Raw genomic sequence first — 21,130 nt, 5'->3', positions numbered from 1 at the left:
GAACAAAAATGTTCAGATTAATCATAGTCTCCTTATTGGCCAAAGTCCTGTATTGCTTTTGAGTGAGTAAAAATCTAAAGTTCTATATAAATCCATATAATGGCATTTTAAAGCTAGTGGTTCCTGAAGTAGATCATGCATTTAGACTTTGACTCATCTTCTCTTATTCATCTTTGTATCCCTGGTATTCATCTGAGTATGGCATGTTGTAGATGCTAAACAAATATTCAATGGTTAATGGACATTCCGCATGAATGGTCCATATTACAGTAACTAGTTTGATAGAACTGTAAATTTAACTTCTACCTATGGGCAAAAGACTTAAAAAAAAATTATTTTAGAACATTGCTATTGAAACATCTTCTTGGTACCCAAAGGTATACATACAAAGATTCACACAGGGGAAGTTTAATATAAGTTATCGCAATTTCTCTTCCTTTGGGAGCTGTTCAGAATCATGAATTATCCACGTTTGTCTTCGTTCAGTCACTTCTCCCTAGGCGTGGACACTAGTCAACTAATTACATATATTTAGGTTTGGGTTTATGAAAATATATTGATTTTTTGGTAAGGGATCAGAAAGAAGGTGTGTTAGTGACTTCACTTTTTTGATATCTGTAGAGTCCATAATTATCCGATTTGAAGTCTTTAAAAAAAACTTTTCAAAGACTAGTCATTTCCAACAACAGTAAAAGATCTCAAAAATTCAAAATAAATAGCCCATTGAAAATAAACTCAAATAGTAAAAAGACTATATTGGATGGCATGGGAAATTAGTTTTACATAGGAAGGAAAATACCACCAAGTTCAAGAGGTGTGTGGTCAAATGTTTAAAGACGGAATAATTAAGACTTCTGAAAAAGCCATACTCTCTATTCATCTACTCTTTGTTTTGCTAAAATCATCAGCTTGAACAGTTTTCCAACTGGAATTTAGAAAGTGGGACTATAAACTGGAACTTTTTTTTGCATAGTTTTCAGGAAGCAGGACTTTTCCTTTTTTATATGATATAATGTAAATATTGAAACAATGACATTAAAACATCTATTCATTCCTGTTTCAGTTGAAATTCTATCTTTTTAATGTAGCCTCTGGACCAACTCTTCCTTCTTTCCATGATTCCTTCCTGTAGGGGACAGAAGTCCCCTTTCCCCCCATAAACACTTTTGAGAGGTCTGGGCACTTTCCTTTCCTAACCTTTAAAAACCAAAATGATTTATAGACTATCCCTATCCTGCTAGAGTTGGGCAAGTAAGTGGATCATATTTGCATGGGTCACTCTGATTATAGGACTCCACTGTTTCTTGAACTAAAATTGCAAGATTTATTATTCTATAAATGCTCATAAAGTCACTCTTTTGATGAGCCATAATTTCCCTTTATGAGGAGTCTGTATGCCAGTCACCCATGATAAGGGAGAAGAAAGTCCAGACTTCCCACGTATTCATACTTCCTGGAACATTAACAAAGTCTTGAAATCCCATATGACTCCAGGGGAATAATGGCATAGGGTACAGTAACAAAAGGCAAATTTCACGGAGCCAATGTGTCCCCACGAGACTTGCCTCACATTGTTGCCTGTGTACAAAACCTAAGCTTTTCCATTTTAATTAAAAATTTTAGAAATTAACCCTCCTGGTGGAGAAGATAACCCAAGGAGGCTTGTATTATCTTTGTGAATATTCTTAGGGAATGAAACAGCAGGAGGTGTGAACTTTCTCCTGTATATCTTAATGGTCCGCTAATGGCAAAGCATAATTACAGTTACTTAAGTGCCAAGTTTGTCAAGGTTTTCACTAAAACCTTCAGCCACAACACTTTCCTTGAGTGACCTAGCTTTTATTTATCCAAATGCTTTCTTATCATTTGAAAGAAAGCTACCCCCAATAAAAACAAGCAGGCAAACAAAAAGCCCACTCCCCCACCATGTTTATTTCTTTCATGTTAATTTCTTTCAATTATTTTGGATGGATAGTTAAGAGACTTGTGACTTCAAAAAAAGTCGAAAAATTTGTGTATGGCATCGTTAACTGAAATTTTAGCCCTCCACATTCAAAAAGCAGGGCTATGCGGGAGTTTTGCAGTAGTTTGCTTCACGGCTTTGGGAAGTCAGTTTGCTTCTAAACCAGAAGATGGTCTTCTAAAGACTATCCTGTATTTGGAATGGAAACTCAGCCATTGTACCTTTCGCCCAAAGCACCCACTTGAGAAGCCCGAAAGCCACCTATCTCCCCCATCGGTCTCTGGATCTCCTCGCTGCCTTTGTCCCTTCTAGACGTGGAGGCTTGGAGAGGAGGTTTAGTTTCCAAGGATTGGAGCGTTTGAAGGGCGGGGCCATCTCCAAGTCCATCTCCCCTTTTTGTCCTCTTCTCCTGGGACGGGAGGGAGGAGCCAGGTCCCCCCGCGGCCGGTTCGGGAGCTCTCTATCACGGTCGCTCGAGGTGAGTCTGAAAGGGCGGCAGCCCGTTTAATTGCAGCGCAAGGTTAATTTCTTGAGTTCACCGCAGCCGGTCCGCCAGCCGCTTCCCCGGTCTTTGCCAAGTGGGTTTATGAGGTCTGAGGCGTGTTGGGGCGCGCTCACGTTCTCGCGAAAGGCTCCTCCCCAGGGCTCATTCCCCGACTGCGGGAAGCCCTTTGGTGCCCCAGGAGTCTTGGGTTTCCTCTGACCTCGTCGCTTCCTCCTCCCTCCGCACCGCCGGGTTCCCCGCGCCCCTGCCCCCCTGCCCCCCTGCCCCCGGGGAAGGGCGGCCCCCATCTTAGGACTTCCGACCCAAGCCAACCAGAAGGTACCTTCACGTCGATGAAGATTTTATCACAGCCTCCAAAACCCAGCAGTAATAGAAGCTTTCAACCTGAAATACGATTGTTATTTTCCCAGCTTGACAGAAAAAGTCAGCTTTTTATTAAAGACAAAGAGGTAAATTATCAGCCGGGGCAGTGAAGGGACGGCGGAGACCTGGCGTGCTTCCTCTCGGTGCCACGAGGAATTTATGGGGGAGCGGCGGCCAGGGCTCAGACACCCCTGGGGTCCCGGGGGTGGGGGGGGGGAGGAGCTCGGGGCAGAAGGACCATCCCCTGGTCCTTCCAGGCACCTGGAATGGGAGTCCTCCCAAGTCTGTTCAAAGCCAGGGTCATTTCAGTCCTCAACAGCCTTACCGTCCTCCTCTCTCCTTTCTTCTTTCTCTTCTTGCTTTGACTACTGTTTCCCTTTCGCCTCGGAGCTTTCTCCTCCTGCTTCTCCTCTCCCTACTTTTTCTCTTCCCTCTCCTCGCTTTGCCTCTCCCTCCCCCTCCTTTCTCCTCCACCGCACGCGTAGAGTGTCATTTATTTATTTATTTATCACCCCCGCCATCAACACCCTTTTAGGGCTCCCAAGCTTTTCAATGTGAGTGGGAGGAGGAAAGGGCAGGAAGTGTTGACTGGACGGGGGTGAAATCGTGTCTCTGGGTGAGAGATTCTGCCCCGGAATAAACGATTGGGGAAAAGCTTGGAAAAGGATTCCGATCTGTTTATAAAACCCCGCTGTCTGGTGGGAACCAACTCCGCGCGCGTCTCCTCCTCCCCTTCATTGTGTGGGTTTACGGGGATATCTTCTCGGACTGTTGTTGGGTTTGCGGGGGAGGTAGTGAGTATTACAGAGGACAGTCTTGCCCTGGATCCTCCCCACCGCGCCTTCTCCACCGGATGCGCGCTCCCCAATGCAAAGGAATCCAGCAACATCCCCCAATTCAGACGCGGACAAAAGAAACTTTAATTAAGGTCTCTGCCCCGCGCGCTGCGTGTTTCTCTCTCCCGAGGCTGTTGATGTCCAGCTCGAGGATGCGAGAAATAGAAATGGTACAAGCAGCCCATGCCCTTGAACTTCAATTGCTTCTGACTTGCTATATTGATTTTTTTATACTGTAGGCACCACCCCCCGCCCCCCTCCCCACCATCAAATTAAAGCCTTAGGAGACATTAGACCTAGTGAGAGAGGAGGGTAAACCCACTCCTTTGCAAAATAAATAGTTCAGAACGATTTGTGGGAAATTACACTAAATAAAAATTCAAGGTGTGAAAGCTTCATCTTGGTTCTCTTGTCTTCAACACCATGACACCTTATCATTAGGAGCTCTGATTGTTACTTTCCGAGCCTTTAGATGATCAGCCAGAAAGTGCAAGCAACGCGGGGCTGGAAGGGTGTAAAGTTATTTAAGTAGGCTTCCCCCCCCCCCCCCCCCGTTTTGGTGCGCCGTCAAAACACTTCACAAGTTAGGAAAAGAAAGTGGTGGTTCCGAGGCTCAGAATGATGGGTTCTTTCCTCCCCCAACCCCCCCCTTACCATATCAGAAAAGAAATAAAGTGCACAATGAGCCTTTATTTCGGAGGAGAAGACTTCAAAATACGTGTCAGTAATGGACAATTTGAGCTTTTCACTGGAGATACCCCGCAAGCTGGAAAGGGATTAAAAAGCCCCACGTGGTTGATCTGGGTTTAGACTTGCAACCTCTAGTTCCCAATGTGTGTTCTTTGCAAAGATTGGCCTCTAGATGGATGCGTGCGAGGGACTCTCTGGGGCCGGGGCTCGGCGCCTCGGGCAGGGCTGATGGTGGGAGCGCTATGAGCGACCGGGCAGGGTCCTCACTGGGGGCTTCCTCCGCCGGCCGGGGCGGCCGGGCGCCTCCGGGACGCGAGCGCGCACGCCTGAGCCCGGCCGCCGCGCTCCTCGCACCGCCTTCTCCGCAGGTCTTTATTCATCTCATCTGCCTCTTCCCCTTCTCCTCCTCCTTTGCCTCCTTCTCCTCCTCTTCCTCCTCCTCCTCCACCACCACCACCTCGTCCTCCGCCACCGCCTCCTCTTGCGTCTCACTGGCCTGGCTCTGTGTTGCTCTGAGTGACAAAGACAATGTCCCAGCCTTAACTTTGCAACCACCTTGCCTCCTTCTGGGGTTCAGCGGGGGGGGGGGGGGGGGGCGGGGGGGCGGGGGGACAGCAGCCGCAGCCTCAGCATCTCCTCCACCTTCTCCTTCTGGTCTTCTCAGCTCTTGGATAATTCTTCCTTTTCCCCCCCTGCAGCCCTTTCCTCATTTCTTTCTTTCTTTTTTCTTTCTCTCTCCTGCGCGTTGTTGTTGTTATTAGAAAGGCTTCGCGCACCCCCTGGTGCTCCGGCGTTTTGTGTGGCAGGAGAAGATTGTCTGCCTTCTCTCTTTCTGTCTTGCTTTCTCTCTCCCTCTGGTTGCTCATTATTCAGAGAGAGACACAGAGGGAGGGAGAGGGAGAGAGAGAGAGAGCGCGCGAGGGAAAGGGAGAGGAGAGAGAAGAGGAGAGAGAGAGAGGGAGAGAGTGAGAGGGAGAGGGAGGGAGGGAGAGAGAGGGAGAGGGAGAGAGAGACGGATATCTCAGGTCATCTGCAGCTGCAGCGAGTCTGAGGAGCCGAGGAAGGCAGGGAAGATGGCGATCCTCCATTGCTGAGACCCGGCAGAAGCACATGAGACTCCCAAACAACTTCCACAACAATAACCCGAGCAGGAAGAGGAGAAAGAGAAAAAGGATAAGGAGGCGGTGGGGCTGGAGAACCCGAAACACCTCCCGGCGCCGGGACGCTTCTTCAGTAAGTTACTGCAATTAACCAGCACCTCGGGGTGGTCCGAGTGCTGCGGGGAGGAGAGCACGGGGTGGTGGAGGCACAAACGCGCTCATTCATTCGGCCAAGGAGGGTTGGTGGAGCGGGGAGGAGAGGAAGTCCCCTGCGTGGACTGGCTGTTGGAAGAGAAGAAGCGAGCGAGGAGAGGAGGAGGAGGGGGGAAGGAGGAGGAGGAGGGAGAGCTGGAGGGGGAGGAGGAAGAGGAGGAGGAGGAGAAGCGAGGGAGGAAGAGGAGGAGAAGGTGGTGGTGGTGGCAGTGGAGGTGGCTGTGCTTTTCCTGCTGGCTGCTCCTTCAGCTGGGGGGAGGGGGGAGCGGAGCGCTGTGGCTTAATTAATTTCGTGTAGTTCTATGGAGAGAAGAGAAAATAAAAGATGAGTGAGAAGAGAGCTGGAGCCTTAGGACGGATGCTCCTGGTGTGGGCACAGGAGTAAGGGACAGAGAGGGGGGCGGAGGGCGGGAGTCGGGGAGACCTGAGCCGAGAGCCAGAGGGAAAGAGCGAGGGGCAGAGGAGGGAGCGCTCCCGGCCGCCCCGACCTGAGCGGGTTGACCTCTTTCTTTCTCTGTCCCTCTCCTTCCTTTCCCCCTCTCTGTCTGCTTGTCCCCAGCCCGATGGCAAAGCCGTGCGGATTGGCACCCCCCTCTTCCTCAGGTATTTGGCTCGCTCGCTCTCTCCCCGAAGTTGGGATGCGGGGTCGGGATGTGTCGGGGGGCGGCGGCGGCGGCTGCCGGTGCTGCTGGTGAGCAGATAGGCGAGGAGCTGGGGGGCGCCGGCCGGCGTTGGGGGGGGGGCGCAGGTTCAGGAGCCGCTGAGGAGCTGTCTCCAGGCTGGGGGTTCAGAAGCGTCTGGTGGAGGAGGACAACGGTTTCTGGAGAGGAGAAGCCATTACACACGCTTGGCTCTCCTCTGAGGAAGGGAGAAAAGACCCCAAGCAGGGGCCCGGGGGTCGCCTGACTCCTGGTGCAGTTCCCAGGGGTCTGTCCTCCTTGCAGGCGCGAGGGGAAGCCGCAGCCGCCCACCGGAGGAGCAGCCCCTCTCTTTCCCTTTCTTTATCTCCCTGTCCTCCATTTGCAAGCTGTCTGCCTTGGTTCCACTCCAGACTCCAAAACACAAAGCTTCTTCTCACGTTCGTTCTCCAGGCTTTTCACCATTCCTGGAGGAACCCTTATTTTCTTTTCATCGTAGCTTCTAACCTACAGAGACCGAGGGAGGCTGCCTGGAGTTCCTTTTATATTCCTCCCCTACTGAAAAAAAAAAAAAAAAAAGTTTCATTTTTAAGCACGCGTCTGGGATGGGAAAAGACCAACCAGTTGGGGCTTTCTCCCAGGGCTCCCGGGGGGCTGTGTCTGAGTGTCTGTGTTGGCTGTTTGGTTTGCTTTGGTTTTGTTTCTGGAGGTGGCTTGCAGGATTTTTGAGGAAGTAAGTAGTTTGGTTGAGAGCTGGGAACTGAGTCAGGTAAGCCCGTGTCATGTTGTTAACTCCACCAGAAAATGGAGGAGAGCGGGTTTCCAGGAGACAAAGCTGAGAAGTGTTTATAAAATTATGGATGTCTCCATTTTGAAGCTCTGTTGGTGATGGCTGGAGGAGGAGGCTTGCCAGCCTTCTCCTTCTCCCTTTCCAGGGGGTGAATCTTGTGGTGGTTCCTCACTATCTGTTCATTATGCAAGGAAATGAGGGGATTGGAAGGGCTGCTCACATTTTTCTCCCACCTAAGGAGTGCTTTCACAAGTTATGGAGGCGTTTGTTGCCAATTTAAAGTAAACTTTTGGAATTTTTTTTCTCTCCTTTTGAGTGGACCTGAGGGTTTTGACCTCCTTCGGGAAAGGCAAGGAAAACCTTAAACATTTTTCCACTGAGGTCTTCACACAACTTTTAAGCTGCTCCAGGTCTCCTGCAAGTCACCAGGAAATGTGATTTCCTCATTGTGAAGATGGTGGTGGCCCTGAGCTGAGATTTTTGGAGTTCTGGGGCTTGGTTATCATCATGTTTTGATGCATTGCAAGACTTTATTGTCTGGTTGGGGTTGATTTCTGCAAAACAACAGCAGCAACGGCAAATCCTGCAAGATCTCAGAGGAACTCTAAGACTGGCTGACACCAGTTTCTTGAAGGTCTACATTTCTTTTCAGGATGCTGCATTTGTGTATTAGGCCTTCTTTTAGTTCCTTTGTTTTCCCTCTTCCCTTCCATTCTGCTGTTTTTTTCTGTGTTCTCAAGTATTGTTAAGTCTTCAGAAATATCAGATGTCTTCTTAACAATGTCACTATGGAAACAAAATTTTTAAGTGTTATGTCAGTTGAGAAAACCTTCTGTCCAGGTAGCTTCACCTTTCTAATTGGGAGGAATTTATTAGTCTTAGAGGAAGACATTTTGTGAGGATGATTTGAAGAAAGGACCCAAACCTACCCAGTCCACACACATTGATTGGAGTTCTTCACAGATTAGTTCTAGAGAATGTATGTAATTGATCCAAGTAAAGAACTAAATCCTGAAATGCTTGAGGAATTTATAAAAGCCAACCATGAAGATGTTGCTTTTCCATTAGGTAAGGTAGCCATCTTGAGGATGAGGGAAGATGTTGGAAGAATTTTAGACGGACTCTTGAAGATAGGTGAGGAAGGCTCCACAGTGGAATGAAAACTTGGAGGAGATTCAGAACCAATTAATAATATATTGTAAGGAGGCTGATTGGACCTCGTTTTCAACTAAGGAGAAATATAGCAAGGTACCAGCTTCAACAGAAATAAGGAACACATTGGTGAGCGACTTATACCAGCTTTTTTCTTGCTTTGCTTTCTCATTATGTGTCGGATTTGTGTGTGTGTAAAGTTCTTTATGTCCACAGTATTTTTGTGCAGATTGAGGTGGTTTTAGATTCCAGATGTAATTATATTCTGTTGAGTAGCTGGGAGCAGTGTCATTCAGTAAATGCTCAGTGCTGTATATGACAACATCACATTTTTCAAACCAAACTGTTGTGTCATTAATTGAGGGTTATTGTTCTTCTGACGGGTGTGAAAGGAGAGGAGAAATACATGGTTTTTTAGCTGATAATTGTCCATGGTCAATGAAGTAAAACCCTGTTTTTGCAGACGAAGATGTATGGTTTTCAAGATTTGCAGTTGATGTGTATGCTCATTTAAAAATACTTCTCTTCAGAGCTCTGCTTCGTTATTAAAAACCTAGGGCTCTCCAAGACACTTAAAAAAATCTTACTTGGAATCATACCTTTCATTATTCATTTATTGAATGTTACTTTTTGATACCATTACTTTTGCTCTTAAGTAGAATGTCAGCAATGTTATGTTTAAAATTACTAATGCATATATGTATTTGCTACATATTCAAACTCAGAAGTTCAAATGCAATGGGATAAAAAGAGTTATTTGGGGAAGTAATTACCAGAAAGTTTTGCATCTAATTAACCATATATGTTTATGTAAACATAAGTACATTACACGTTGATCTTGAAGCAAACTTCCATGATGTCTTTGTTGTTGATGTTGATACCAGGAAATCTGGTTAAATACTTCTTTCAATAGGGAAAAAAGCTGACAAACTGGTTGCCAGTCCAGCAACCATGTTTTTTGACTCATATTTTTTACTTTGCCACCAAATATTCAGCCTTAGAGCTGAGGTTTATCTGGAGGGAAAATAATTAGGTATCTAAGAGGCATTTTGGAGTTTTGAGAATGTGTTCTAACTGGTTACCTAAGAGACATATCCATCTCTGATGCGCTTCACCAACATGAGAAGTACCATTATATTCAAGACATGGTTTTTTGCATTTTTCTAGATATATGCATTTGAAATGGGACAAGTACTTAGGATAAACCACTATGAGAGCAATAAAAAGTGTCCAATGGGACCTTCTCATTTGATGTCAAAGCTCAGAGATCCTTTTTGTTTTTGAGACGTCAAGTTGATGAGGCTCATTAGGCAAGTTTTTACCTAATTTGCTCTAATATATCACAGAGAGAAATCATTCTGGAGAAGTATATGTGAGCTGTGATGCACACTGCCATAGAGAAGATTCTTGTTGGGTCTTCGGATTCCACAATCCTTCTCATATTAGATTTATGTCCATCTAATTCATTGATCACATTCCTCCAGGATTTGTTTTTTTCCTTACTCTTTGGAGTTGGAGACAACTTTTAGATGAAATAATTATTTTGTATATATATGTGTGTGTGTATATATATATATATATATATTTTTTTTTTTTTTCTTTCTAATGAGTCTTCTGGAAGACAGTAGGGGAAAAAAGAAATCCAACTGTACTAATGGACTTTAAAGTACTTGTGGTCAGTTTTCCTGAAAGGAAAGAATGGTAAAGTTGCCTTGGGAAAGAGTCCCGTTTTCAGTGTGATGGAGTTTAATAGGGTCTAGTCTATCTTGGATTCTTTCCTGGTATTGAGATTTCTTGGTTAAGGTAACCTTACTTATCTTCTTTGTGGTATGTGCCTTTATCAGACTTATAGTTCACTGCCTCATGGGACAGAACACTGACAAAGCTGCACTGAATGTTTCAAGTTGATGGCTGGGGAATAGAGAAGCTATTTCACAATGCCACACTCACAAATTAGGAAATATATAAATAATGAACTAAGATTGCAAAGGACCTGACATGGGTGTATGACTGGATATTGGTATATGGAAACTAAGGAAATTCAGAAGAAGTGGGGGAAATATTTCCAGTGTCTATTACTAAAATCTAGTGAGCTGAAAAAAAAAAAAAATCAAGTGTCTGTGAGAGAGAGTGTGTGTGTGTGTGTGAAAGCAAGCATCTTGTGAAGTTCACATACTTAGGAAGTTGGTGACTTTGAGGGAAACATTAGCTGGGTGTTGGTGACCTATTAATTGATTATGAGCAAACAGAGAGGAAAGTAGATAATGTTAGAAGAAAATTCCTCTTCTTGTGTGATATGCCAAGACATCTGGCAGATGTTATGTTGGGCCCTAAGGAATGGACAGTTTAATTTTAGCCCTAGCAAGGAAATGGGAAGTTCTAAGCTCTTTTAATAGCACAAGTCTTAGTTTGGGGAAGGTTGCTTAAAAAAATAAGAAAGGAAAAGAAAAGAGGCATTGATTGTATTATGAAAGAACTCCGGGGAACATCGGAATTAAGCTGAGATTTTGGGGGTTATGGACAAATATATTATTTCCCAAGTAGAAATTAACATAAAAATCATTTAAAAATTGACTACTTGGTAACACCCTGAATGATGAATATTAAGTATCTGATAGTCACCTTTCAGAACTTTTCATTGAGAAGCTAGTTTTTTTGTGCCTTAGAGAGATCATCTCCTTCATATCTGCCCCTCCCCCCGCATCGTACTGAGGAGGAAACTGGCACAGAGACGTGAGGTGACTTGCACAGGTCAGAAAGTTCATTTGTAATAAAGCCAGGCCTAGAACTCAGGTCGGCTGACTCCTAGTCCAGTGCCCTTTCCACTGCCCTACTGCCCACGATTGTAGCGGCATGTGAAACACCAGCTCTCCTCTCCAGGGTGCAAGGCTGTCTGAGAAACCCTGAAATCATATGCTAGTGGGGCAGGAGTATTGATTTTTGTTAGCTGAGTGTAGCATGTTGGGGAGCCCGGGGCTGAGCATGGTCCTTCATAGAAGTGATACGCTCCAGAGGCCAATTCTGTTCGTGGGACTTTTAGCTCTTGGGTCTGTAGCTGTGATTTTCTTCTAATTGTCCTCCTCTCTGTAGTTCTGTCATCCAGGGCTGGGGAGTCCTTTTCAAATGCCCTTCTTTGGAAGTTTGTCTGGGTCTACTGCAACTTACCAAAGTGCCCACAATTGGACTCTGAGGATCTGTTTTGCAACCTGGTACAGATTTCAATTGGCTTCTTGCAGAGATGCCATTTTGTAATACCGATGAATGCCCAAGAGAGTGAAATCCAGTCTAAAACGATGACTGGTGGCTTCCCAGTGTTCCAGACTCATCCAAAAATGTGCCCTCCATGTATCTTCTTGAGGCCCAGTTCTCTCTTGCAGACCCATGGCTAGCTATTTCCCATGCCCCAGTAGACATGAAGTCATCCTTTAAATGCCGTTTGAACAGCACGTGCAACATTTAACCGTGAGAGAGGGATGGGACAGTACTTGAAGAAGGGTGATGACAGCTTTCCATTTCTGATTCCTCTTGGACAAGTGAGAGTAACTTTGTAAAGAAGAAGAGTGATGTTTGGAAGTTTCCACATTTTCTAAGCTTCTTCCAAACGAAAGCATAAATTCTTAATCCAGGAGGCAGTCTGGAGAAGGTAGGGCTGGATGTGGACTTCTGGCAGAAACACAGTTAACGCTATAAACAGTTGGACCTCAGTGTGGCATTCCTCCAGATGAGTTGACTGTCGAAAATAAAATGTTCCAGAAGAACTGGGAGAACAGGAAAGAAGTTAAAACAGCATGGTTTGCATGCCAGTACTGAGGAAGAAAAAAAAAAAAAAAAAAGTTGGGGGGGGGTATTGGAGAGAAGATAATCCTAAATGGAACTGTCTCTGGGATTTATAAAACCTAGGAGGAGAAGTTTGCAAGTGAAGGAAAATGGATTTTTATGAATTTAGGTTGCATTGACAGTTTATTAGGAAGCTGTTTTGAATCTTTTGTCCCCTTGAACTTTGTATCTGGGGAACTGCACGCACTGAGCAATTGGCTTTACATTTTCTGCTCAGAAATGCTGTTGTAAAATGTATCCACTTTCTAAGGGATCCTGTCCTTATCAGTTGACGCATACATAGGGTTTGTAGTCTTGGGATCTGTGGCTCCAACACCAAGTTGGAGTTTTCAGGGCTTGGAAGGACAAGAGGCAGAGTAGTGTGGGCTGAGAGGTTACCCATATGGTTCACCTGCAAGTGCATTGTCTTTTAATTCTGGTAAGCAGATGACTTGGTGTCTTCAAAGCATTCTTGCCTAATTCGTAGCTGGAGAGGGTTTTTTTCTTGCGTTATTCTTGGAGGGAAGGTTTCATTTTGTGCCAGGTCATGGGTATTTTGGTATTGATTTCCTTGCTTTCATGTGTTTGCTTGTTTAGTTCACTGCATGTTGCTTCTGAATATTAAGAAAACACTTCTGCCGGCTCTGTCCACAGCTTACCCCCAACTTCATTGAGAGAGCAGAGCCTGCTCCAGAGGGTGAAGGGAAGGTGGGGAGGTACTTATTTGTTCAAAAAATAAATCCTTGAGGATGAAGACTGCTTAATTCAGAAAGTTACTTGCCAGGCTTTCGAGTAGACTTTTCACAAAGACCGTGCAAGGAGAGATGGGGAAAATTCCACAAGCAACCAGTGGGTCCTGTTGAAAATGTGTTAGGATCACTTAGTAGGAAATTAAGCATTTGTCCAAGATGAGTAGGCAAGACTTATCTTTGGATTCAGATTGGTTTGAGTACAAAAGGAGCTCGAGGCCCCGGCGAGACAACTGTGTCAGAAGTAATGAAGCTCAGGATTTGTGGAGAGGCTTAGCTGCCGCACAGCCCGGCTGGGGAAGGCCAGTTCGCTCCCTAAACCCTCGTCTGGCCAGTTGAACCAGAACACGAGCTAAGGCCATCACATTTTGGAATTCTTCTCTTCCCTGTTCAGATTTAAGAAGGGAAAGTCACTGCCCTTCAGTTTTGCTCATGTCAGCTGAGTGCTTTTCTCTTGAGCTGGTAAATGCCAGAGAGGTTGGGGGAAAGGCAGGGTGCTGATCTCCTTTGAGGGAACATTCTCCCTTTTAACGGGACAAATGTGCCTATACCATTGTAATTATTAGGCAGAAAATAATTGTGTAGTGGCACAATGTGGGATACTTGAAAGATGTTTGCTGCACAAAGGTTCCAATACTCACCTGCAGATTAAGAAATGGGTTTCTAAACCATCTCATTTCTATTGCTAATGAAAAGCTTTGGAAGGCACCTGTGAATCAGTGCTCCAGCTGCTATCATGGTAGGGGAAGTTACGCCTTGAAAGGATACACGGATTAGCCCATCAGAAAAGCAAACAGTAGCATTTTTCAGCACAAGTAGAAAATAGGGTTGTTAAGCTAACAGAAAAGTAAGCTAAAGCATTGCCATAATTACGTGGTGGAAATTTGCTGGGATGGAGAGACTGCTTGGATGGGAGAAGGAAAAGGAGAAGAGAGGCAGGAGAATGATTGACAAGTCAGAAGAGAAGAGGTCTGTCCACTGGGAAGAGCCTACAGGAAGAAAGGCATTGCTTTTAAGAAAACAATAAAGCAAGTGAAAAAAGACCTTGTAATTTGGTACCTATTGCATGTGAAATATGAAGACCAGTGCTCAGACCCACATTCTTTGGTCAGTTCTTATTGTAAAACATAGAATTGGGCTTGGGAGACAATCTATGTGACTTTGGGGTTACAAATACGGCGTTGCTGCTAAAGGGCAGATGGAAACTTGCAGGAGCTGATTAAGTAAGTAGAGTTAGGTGGAGATTTTCCTGGAAAAGGAGCAAAGTAGAGAATAGAGCACAGCAGAAAGTAGTTGCATTATTAATGGGCAGAACATGTGATAGTCCTCGCTAAGGTTATCCATAGAGCTTCTCTACCTGCGCCCCGGGTGTTAGAAGAAGTGAGGAACAAAGATGTGCTTACTTCAGAGGGGAAAGGCATAGACCGTGATGACCACCTGTGTCCAGTTTGGAATTAAGCCATTTGCTGGAGCCGTGCATCCCAGGCTGGTCTGTCAATCCAGTCTTGGCATTTTAAAATCCAAAATAAGGCCACCGTGGTCCAGAACGTTTAGCTATTCTAATCCCTAATTACATCATCCCTCTGTGTGACCAGTTAGTCAGCAATCCCACATCAATTTCCCAACCCAGATTGGACCTGATCTGGGGGTCCTACACGTGGGGTAAAATTTGAACACTGGGTTATCGGCTGAAGATGGCCAAAACATAGATACCAGCTAGAGATTATGTAAAGATTTCAATAACAAGTACTTATCACCCAGAAACTTTTCTCTTCGATGGTTTCTTTCTTAAATGGTCTTCCCTGAAGACTGTTAATTACTATTTCATAATGATAACTGGGAAAGGGATCTGGGTGGAAGAGACCATTTTCATTTGAATGTCAGAGTTCAGCTACAAGAACTTCTCCCCCTCGGGGGAAGGATGGACTGGGAGTTTGGGGTTGGTAGATGCAAACTATTACATTTAGAATGGATAAACAATGAGGTCCTACTGTATAGCACAGGGAACTATAGCCAATCTCCTGGGATAAACCATAATGGAAAAGAATATAAAAAAGAATGTGAATATGTGTATAACTGAGTCGCTTCGCTGCACAGCAGAAATTAACACAACATTGTAAATCAACTATACTTCAATAAAAAAAAAAACTTCTCCCCCTCTTCTGCTGTCAACTGAGTATTGTCCCTTCTGATGTTGGGTAAGAAGACCTTCCATAACGAGATTAAAAATGATTGCTTCATCAAAAAATTCTGCCAACTCCTCTATAGAGTGGGAATATCACATAAACCGTTAACAGAACGCTCTTTCCCTTCTTGGAGTGACTCATAGTTAATATTAATACTAGGTAACATTTATTTAACATTTAATATGAACCAGGGACTTTTCCTATGGTAGAGAAAGCTGAAGTCGGGGAAGTAATTTACCCAAGTTTCATGGAGCTATATAATGGGGGAGCCAGGATGCACACATGGGGAGACCACCTCCTGGCTCTCAGCTTCTGGGAACTGGCCCCGGTTATTACTTACGTTTGCTAATAGCTTATGTTTCGGATGGTTTGTCTCTTCCAGTTGCTTATGCCAGGAGTATATCCTGGTGTTCTGGAAGGAACTCTGAGCTTAATGGAAAATTAATTGTAATATATTAGTTGATATGAGAGAGATAACTTATTGTAATAGCTTGACAAAGTGTGTTTAACTAAAGAGTGTCCTCTCTTTGTTCTTCTGAGTTACAGAGGAGATGGTAAAAAAAAAAGCCCAAGAGACCATGTAGGGGGAAATTTAGAGAATAAATTAAAAAAAAATTGTACTGTATCAAGTTCAGTAGTGTAACGTAGTTATACACGTGGCTATTTAAAAGGAGCCCCTCCCTGTTACAAGCAGAAAGATAATGCTGTATGACTTTTTTTTATGTAGAGAAGGTGTCTTAACTTTTTCTCTTCTTAGGGCCCCTTTTGAAAGCCTGAGTGCCCTGTACTGGCTCTGGTTACTGCAAGCAGGAGAAATGTTTTCAAAAGCCACAGGGACATATTTGAAAATTAGTTCCACTGTCTAAGGGTCGTTTTTGGAAAATAGTGCAGGTACTCTTCAAAGCATGGGTGCTAGTATCCTCCACGCCCTTAAGTGATCACCATGTGCTCTATTTAGATCATGGAGACATGATGGATGTTTTGGTTTTATTTGCCCCTCCCTGAAATATCACGGTACAGTAAGGAAGCTGTTGTTCAGGGATGACCACAAATGCCCTTAATAGAGTAACAAGCTGTACTAAGGGCCATGGAGCAGGTCCAGATATCCCTCAGATATCCAGGGCAGTAGCTTTTCTGTAGGACAGGCGGTTGGTGTTAATTGCTGAGTAGACTCTTTAACCTTGAAGCAACTGGTGGTGGTTTTATAAAAATCTTAACTTTGCCATGGATCTGTTCAGGTGATCATCTGTCCCTAGACAGACTCATACCCAAAACCTGGGTAGGAGGATAAGCATGTGTCCTGTGTCTAAAGCGTCCTAGAGGAGGTCACAAAGTCACCCACTTTTACCCATCATCCGTATCATTGTCTACCAAACTTATCAGAACCATTGTTTTCTTAGATAAAGTCCTTTAGTGGGAAAACGGCTCAGAAAAAAATAACTACATAGTTGAAGAGAGTAAAATTGAACTGTACCAAAATGGGCAGTTCTGTGGGTGGAATTTCTAATTTTATTTATTTATTTATTTATGGCCGCACCTTGTGGCATGCGGGATCTTAGTTCCCCAACCAGGGAAACCCATGCCCCCTGCAGTGGAAGCACGGAGTCTTTTTTTTTTTTTTTTTTTTTGTTAAATATTTATTTATTTATTTGGCTCTGCCAGGTATTAGTTGCAGCATCTTTAGTGGTGGCATGCAGGATCTAGTTCCCTGACCGGGGATCGAACCCTGGTCCCCTGCATTGGGAGTGTGGAGTCTTTAACCATTGGACCACCAGGGAAGTCCCATGGAATTTCTAATTTTAGAGCCACAGGGATTGTCTTCAGCCTGAGCTATAGTGCCCAGCCATCTAAGATGCTCCCTCAGACCAGCCTGTCTCAAAGACCAGTCCTTTACATGTTTCTTCAATCTTCCTCTTAATGTTTTGAAGAGAAGTCTACCCGGGCTACCCTCAGGAGCACTGCAGAAAGTGAAGGTGAATTGGGTCAAGGTCTCTTTGTGGGTGCAGTGACATCCACTTGGGAACAGGACACTGAATTTGAGAACCCACTCAGCATGAGAGCCGGGGAGGAGAGGGAGCTTTAGAGCCTGTCTGAGGAGGTAAATGTATAAAGTTTATGTATTTAGGCCTGGTGGAGGAATCCTCTATTATCCTGAAAAGAAAATCACCGCTCCCAAGGCAGATGGCATTAAAATGTGAAAAAGCACATTGTATAGATCACATAAAATAGCACCCATTTAAGAAAGCAGAACTGTATCCTTGCGCTTGTGTGGAAGTTCTCATCATTCTTTCCATCTTCTCCCGTGGCTTTGCCTCTCATTAGTAATTTTGGGAGGCTGAGCAGTGAAGTGGGATTGAAGGACAGATTTCAGATGTCCCTGAAATTTCTCCCCACCCCTTGGCTGACTCAAGTGTTTGAATCCCTCACCCAGTCTTTCTCTGACCAGTGGCTGTAGCTTGTTAATAATGAATGAACATCACCCATAGGTCCTGAAATGAGCAAGTGTTAAATGTTATGTGATTATTAAGGGAAAAACAAGATAATCTAGTCAGTGGGTTTAATTAGGTTGTGATTGCCCAATTGCTGCTTCATGATAATTATATTCATAACCCCGTTTCTAGACGTCAACTACAATTAACAAAATTGACCCCAGCACAGGTAAGTGTTAGCGATCTTCTCTGAAGCAGCTTCTGAATGGTGAATTTCCGATGTTCCCAGTGCGTTCCTCCTCGTCCTTTGTCCCTTCTTGCCAACTTCCCATCATCTTTTTCCCCATTTTAGTAAAAAAGTTGGTGGCAACATCATCTTGTCTGTGACCACGCACATATTATATGGCTCGTATTGATGTCTACAGAAAAATAAATTTTCAAGTTTTTGAGTCAAATATGGCTGAAAAACATTAATAAGTCAGCACATGGGAATCTTGAAGCATAAAAGATTGAAAATTGGCTAGATGTTTTTCTCAGCCCATGATACCTGTTCAGTAGATTTAATGTGATTCATTTGAATAGATCTTTTACTTTATAAGGCATAGTCTTAAAATGAAAAAGAGAGTCATCTGTGTTTAAGATGCTGCCTTATCAGCATGATCATTAAGGTCTGAGGAGTACAGAGCGAGGGCTTTTAACTTTATAGGATCCCCCCTTCTTGTGCAAATTCCTGACATTTGCCGCTAGTGTATTCCAAGAGAAAAAGAACATGCCACTGCTGGGGGACATCCTTTACTGTTATCTCTTAAATGAAGTCAATGATTTCTAGGAAGTATAAACAACAACCTGTATCAGAAGTGGGCATGTCAGTGTGACACTGTGAATCACTGGGCCAGATTGTCACTTGGCAGCCTTCCCTTTCTGACATGCAGTTATATGGGAAAGTAACGCAATTAAAATCTGCACACCATGGTGGAACTTCATTGCATTGAACTGTTTGAACGATTAGGAACTCGGCTGCCATGTCTATGGGTATATGGGTATATGGGGGTATGTGTATGTATTTATGTAGAAGTATGTAAATATATTTTACATAGATAGATAGGCAGAGAGACAGGATATTCTTGCTGGGGGAAGGCACTTAACTTTTCCTGAAGAATCAGGAATGCAAATTTCTCAGAATTTCTGTGTGAGCATGCAGTTCTTTGTGCTTGGGTCTTTAAGGAAGTGGTGTGTAGTAGATGGAGCACTCTTTGGGTGTTGCACAAGCACAGGATGAAATTTGTCTCTGTTCCTTCCTAGCTGTGTGACCTTGAATAAGTCACTTAACCTCTCTGTTCCCTTGATTTCCTACCCAGTAAAATGGGGATAATAATATGAATCTGTAGAACTGACATAAGGACTAAAAAGTATTATGTGTATAGGGGTTCTGGTTCATAATGGGCACTGGAAAAATGATAGTGTCTTTCTTCCTCAAGGATAGAGAAACTGAGGTAGAGGTCTGCTCTGAGGGCTTTACCAGGTGTGAATTGTCTTGTCCTTCGTCTTAGACTCGGTGTTTGGATTAATTTTGTGCCGTGTCTGTCTTATGTGATGAGTAGTCCTTGCTGCTGTTGTACATTCACAGGTAGACTTTTCCAGATTGTGAGCCTCTGGTCTGGCTGGCTCTGGACTCTGCAGCACTCCACATCTGCATGTGCGTTCAGTAGGGATTTGTAAACCACCCAAGGATGATGCCACGTTCTCTTGGAGAAGTGGACTTACTATCCCACCTTGCAGAAATATTCCCTGCAGTGTTATGGGAACCATGTTTAATCAGTGTGAACTTCTTCAAGCATTTTGGAAGAAAGATGTCATTATTGTTCCTCTTGTTTGGCATCATTCTGGCAAAAATGCTTTGTCTAAGAACACTGTATTTGTTCACTGAAAATACCGGCCTGTGCTATTTCACATAAATGTTGGTTGCCTCTGTATGACTTCACTCCGATAGGTAGCTCTGAGGCAGCTCGAGGGCTGTCCTGTGTCCTTGCTTTGAATTGCTTTGGTCTTCCCTGTGCAAATGTTTAACAGTCCATGTCCACTTGGTCTTACTAATGTACTGTAACATCAGATGCTTAGAGATCTCAGGGGGAAGGAGGCTAATTTTAGAGTGCCTTCAGGGTAGGTGATATTTCAAAATGTGGAAGGGTGTTGGTAGGGCCTAACAGGACTCACCTAGCCTGGTCTGTGCCGAGTCAGAAGAACATTCATTGGTGCCTCCTGACAGCGTGCTGGTGATGGTGGTGGCAGAGATGAAGAACATGGAAGTGGTTCTTGGGTAGCACAGCAGTGATTTTTTTCACCTTTCAAAGCAGATTACCCATGATGCCTTATTTATTTATTTATTTTTACATTTTGAACATTTCCAGAGAGACCAGGGTGGCGGTGGAAATTTTTTTTTTTAATTCTTAAAAAAATTTATAGTCGCCACTTAAAATTGTGTGCAGCGGTATTTGAGGAGGAGAGAAAAAGTGACCAGATATTTATTTACTGTGTTCCGCTCTCTAGGATGCTCTCAAATGAGAGACTTTTTTTTTTTTAATACATTTATTTATTTTATTTATTTATTTTTGGCTGCATCGGGTCTTCGTTGCTGGGGCGAGCTTTCTCTAGTTGTGGCGAGCGGGGGCTACTCTTCGTTGTGGTGCGCGGGCTTCTCGTTGCGATGGCTTCTCTTGTTGTGGAACACAGGCTCAGTAGTTGTGGCTCACGGGCTTCAGTAGTTGTGGTTCGTGGGCTCTAGAGCGCAGGCTCAGTAGTTATGGCACACGGGCTTAGTTGCTCCATGGCATGTGGGGTCTTCCCGGACCAGGGCTCGAACCCGTGTCCCCTGCATTGGCAGGCGGATTCTCAACCACTGCGCCACCAGGGAAGCCCCTCAAATGAGAGATTTTTGGTGTCAAAGGGTGTACGCCAAAATGAAAGAAGTGGAGGTTTAAGCTGTGGGTGTGGTCTTGGTTATAATAATGTGGAATGCCCTCAGTAAAATAAAAAGTGTGGGAAGAAACAGGAGGGGCTGAGCCTAGAACTTCCTAGCTGCCAGAAAAGCTCTGGGAGTGGAAAGATTTTTCCATTTTCCTTGAGACCTCCGGGAGGGTTAGATTTGGGGATGCCACCTTCACCTGTGTTCAGTTCTTTCCAAGTTGCAGAATCCTTACTGATCTGTGACAACCAGGTTGTAGAAAAGTGATTGGCCTTACTTGGGGTCAAGTTCCTAATTTGCTTCTGGCCTCCAGTTTATCTTTAGAGTGAAATTCCCTCTCTGGTGAAGGCTCAGAGGCATAATGTATGTAAAACACCCAGCACCCTGCCAGGTACTAGATGAACGGCCGCCTCTGCAGTTCATTTGCAATGATCAGTTACTGGCCATCCACTGCCTCTTGTGCAGGTGGCTTGCTCCTTGACATTTAGCCGCCGCCTGGCTTTGTGTTCCTAGTTAGTAGTTGTGGGATGATGATAGAGTTGGAAAGAATTTAGTGTCTGCACTCTCGTAAAACGTGTTTTATAGATGCTGTTATATTTAAGAAATGTGTGCCCATTTGTCTCCATTTATCAAACATTTATTGAGGGCCCTCTGAGCCCCTGGCACGCCTGCAGTGTGTCTAGGTGGTCGAACCCAGGGGAGGTGGGATCGCTCTACCAGTTGTGTTAGGTTCTTTGT

The 21,130-nt window shown here is 44.5% G+C and overlaps 1 protein-coding gene across 10 annotated transcripts in view; it reads left to right on the top strand.

The window, feature by feature from the left end:
- The first annotated feature begins 2,369 nt into the window (after nucleotides 1-2,369).
- Nucleotides 2,370-21,130, top strand: part of ZNF462 (zinc finger protein 462) — a 142,463-nt gene continuing 123,702 nt past the window's right edge. For 8 of the 10 annotated variants that reach the window (XR_009702073.1, XM_061200146.1, XM_061200147.1 and 5 more), the window contains exon 1: nucleotides 5,367-5,590. The gene's annotated coding sequence lies outside the window, so the exon portion shown is untranslated. Of the gene's footprint in view, nucleotides 2,442-5,366; nucleotides 5,591-6,254; nucleotides 6,274-21,130 lie in introns of those variants that run through there. The other 2 variants (XM_061200140.1, XM_061200142.1) reach the window with 2 other exon arrangements.

The sequence above is a fragment of the Eubalaena glacialis genome, chromosome 9 (genome assembly GCF_028564815.1).
Source record: "Eubalaena glacialis isolate mEubGla1 chromosome 9, mEubGla1.1.hap2.+ XY, whole genome shotgun sequence".
Taxonomy (NCBI): domain Eukaryota; kingdom Metazoa; phylum Chordata; class Mammalia; order Artiodactyla; family Balaenidae; genus Eubalaena; species Eubalaena glacialis.
This window is presented reverse-complemented; position numbering and strand designations above follow the sequence as displayed.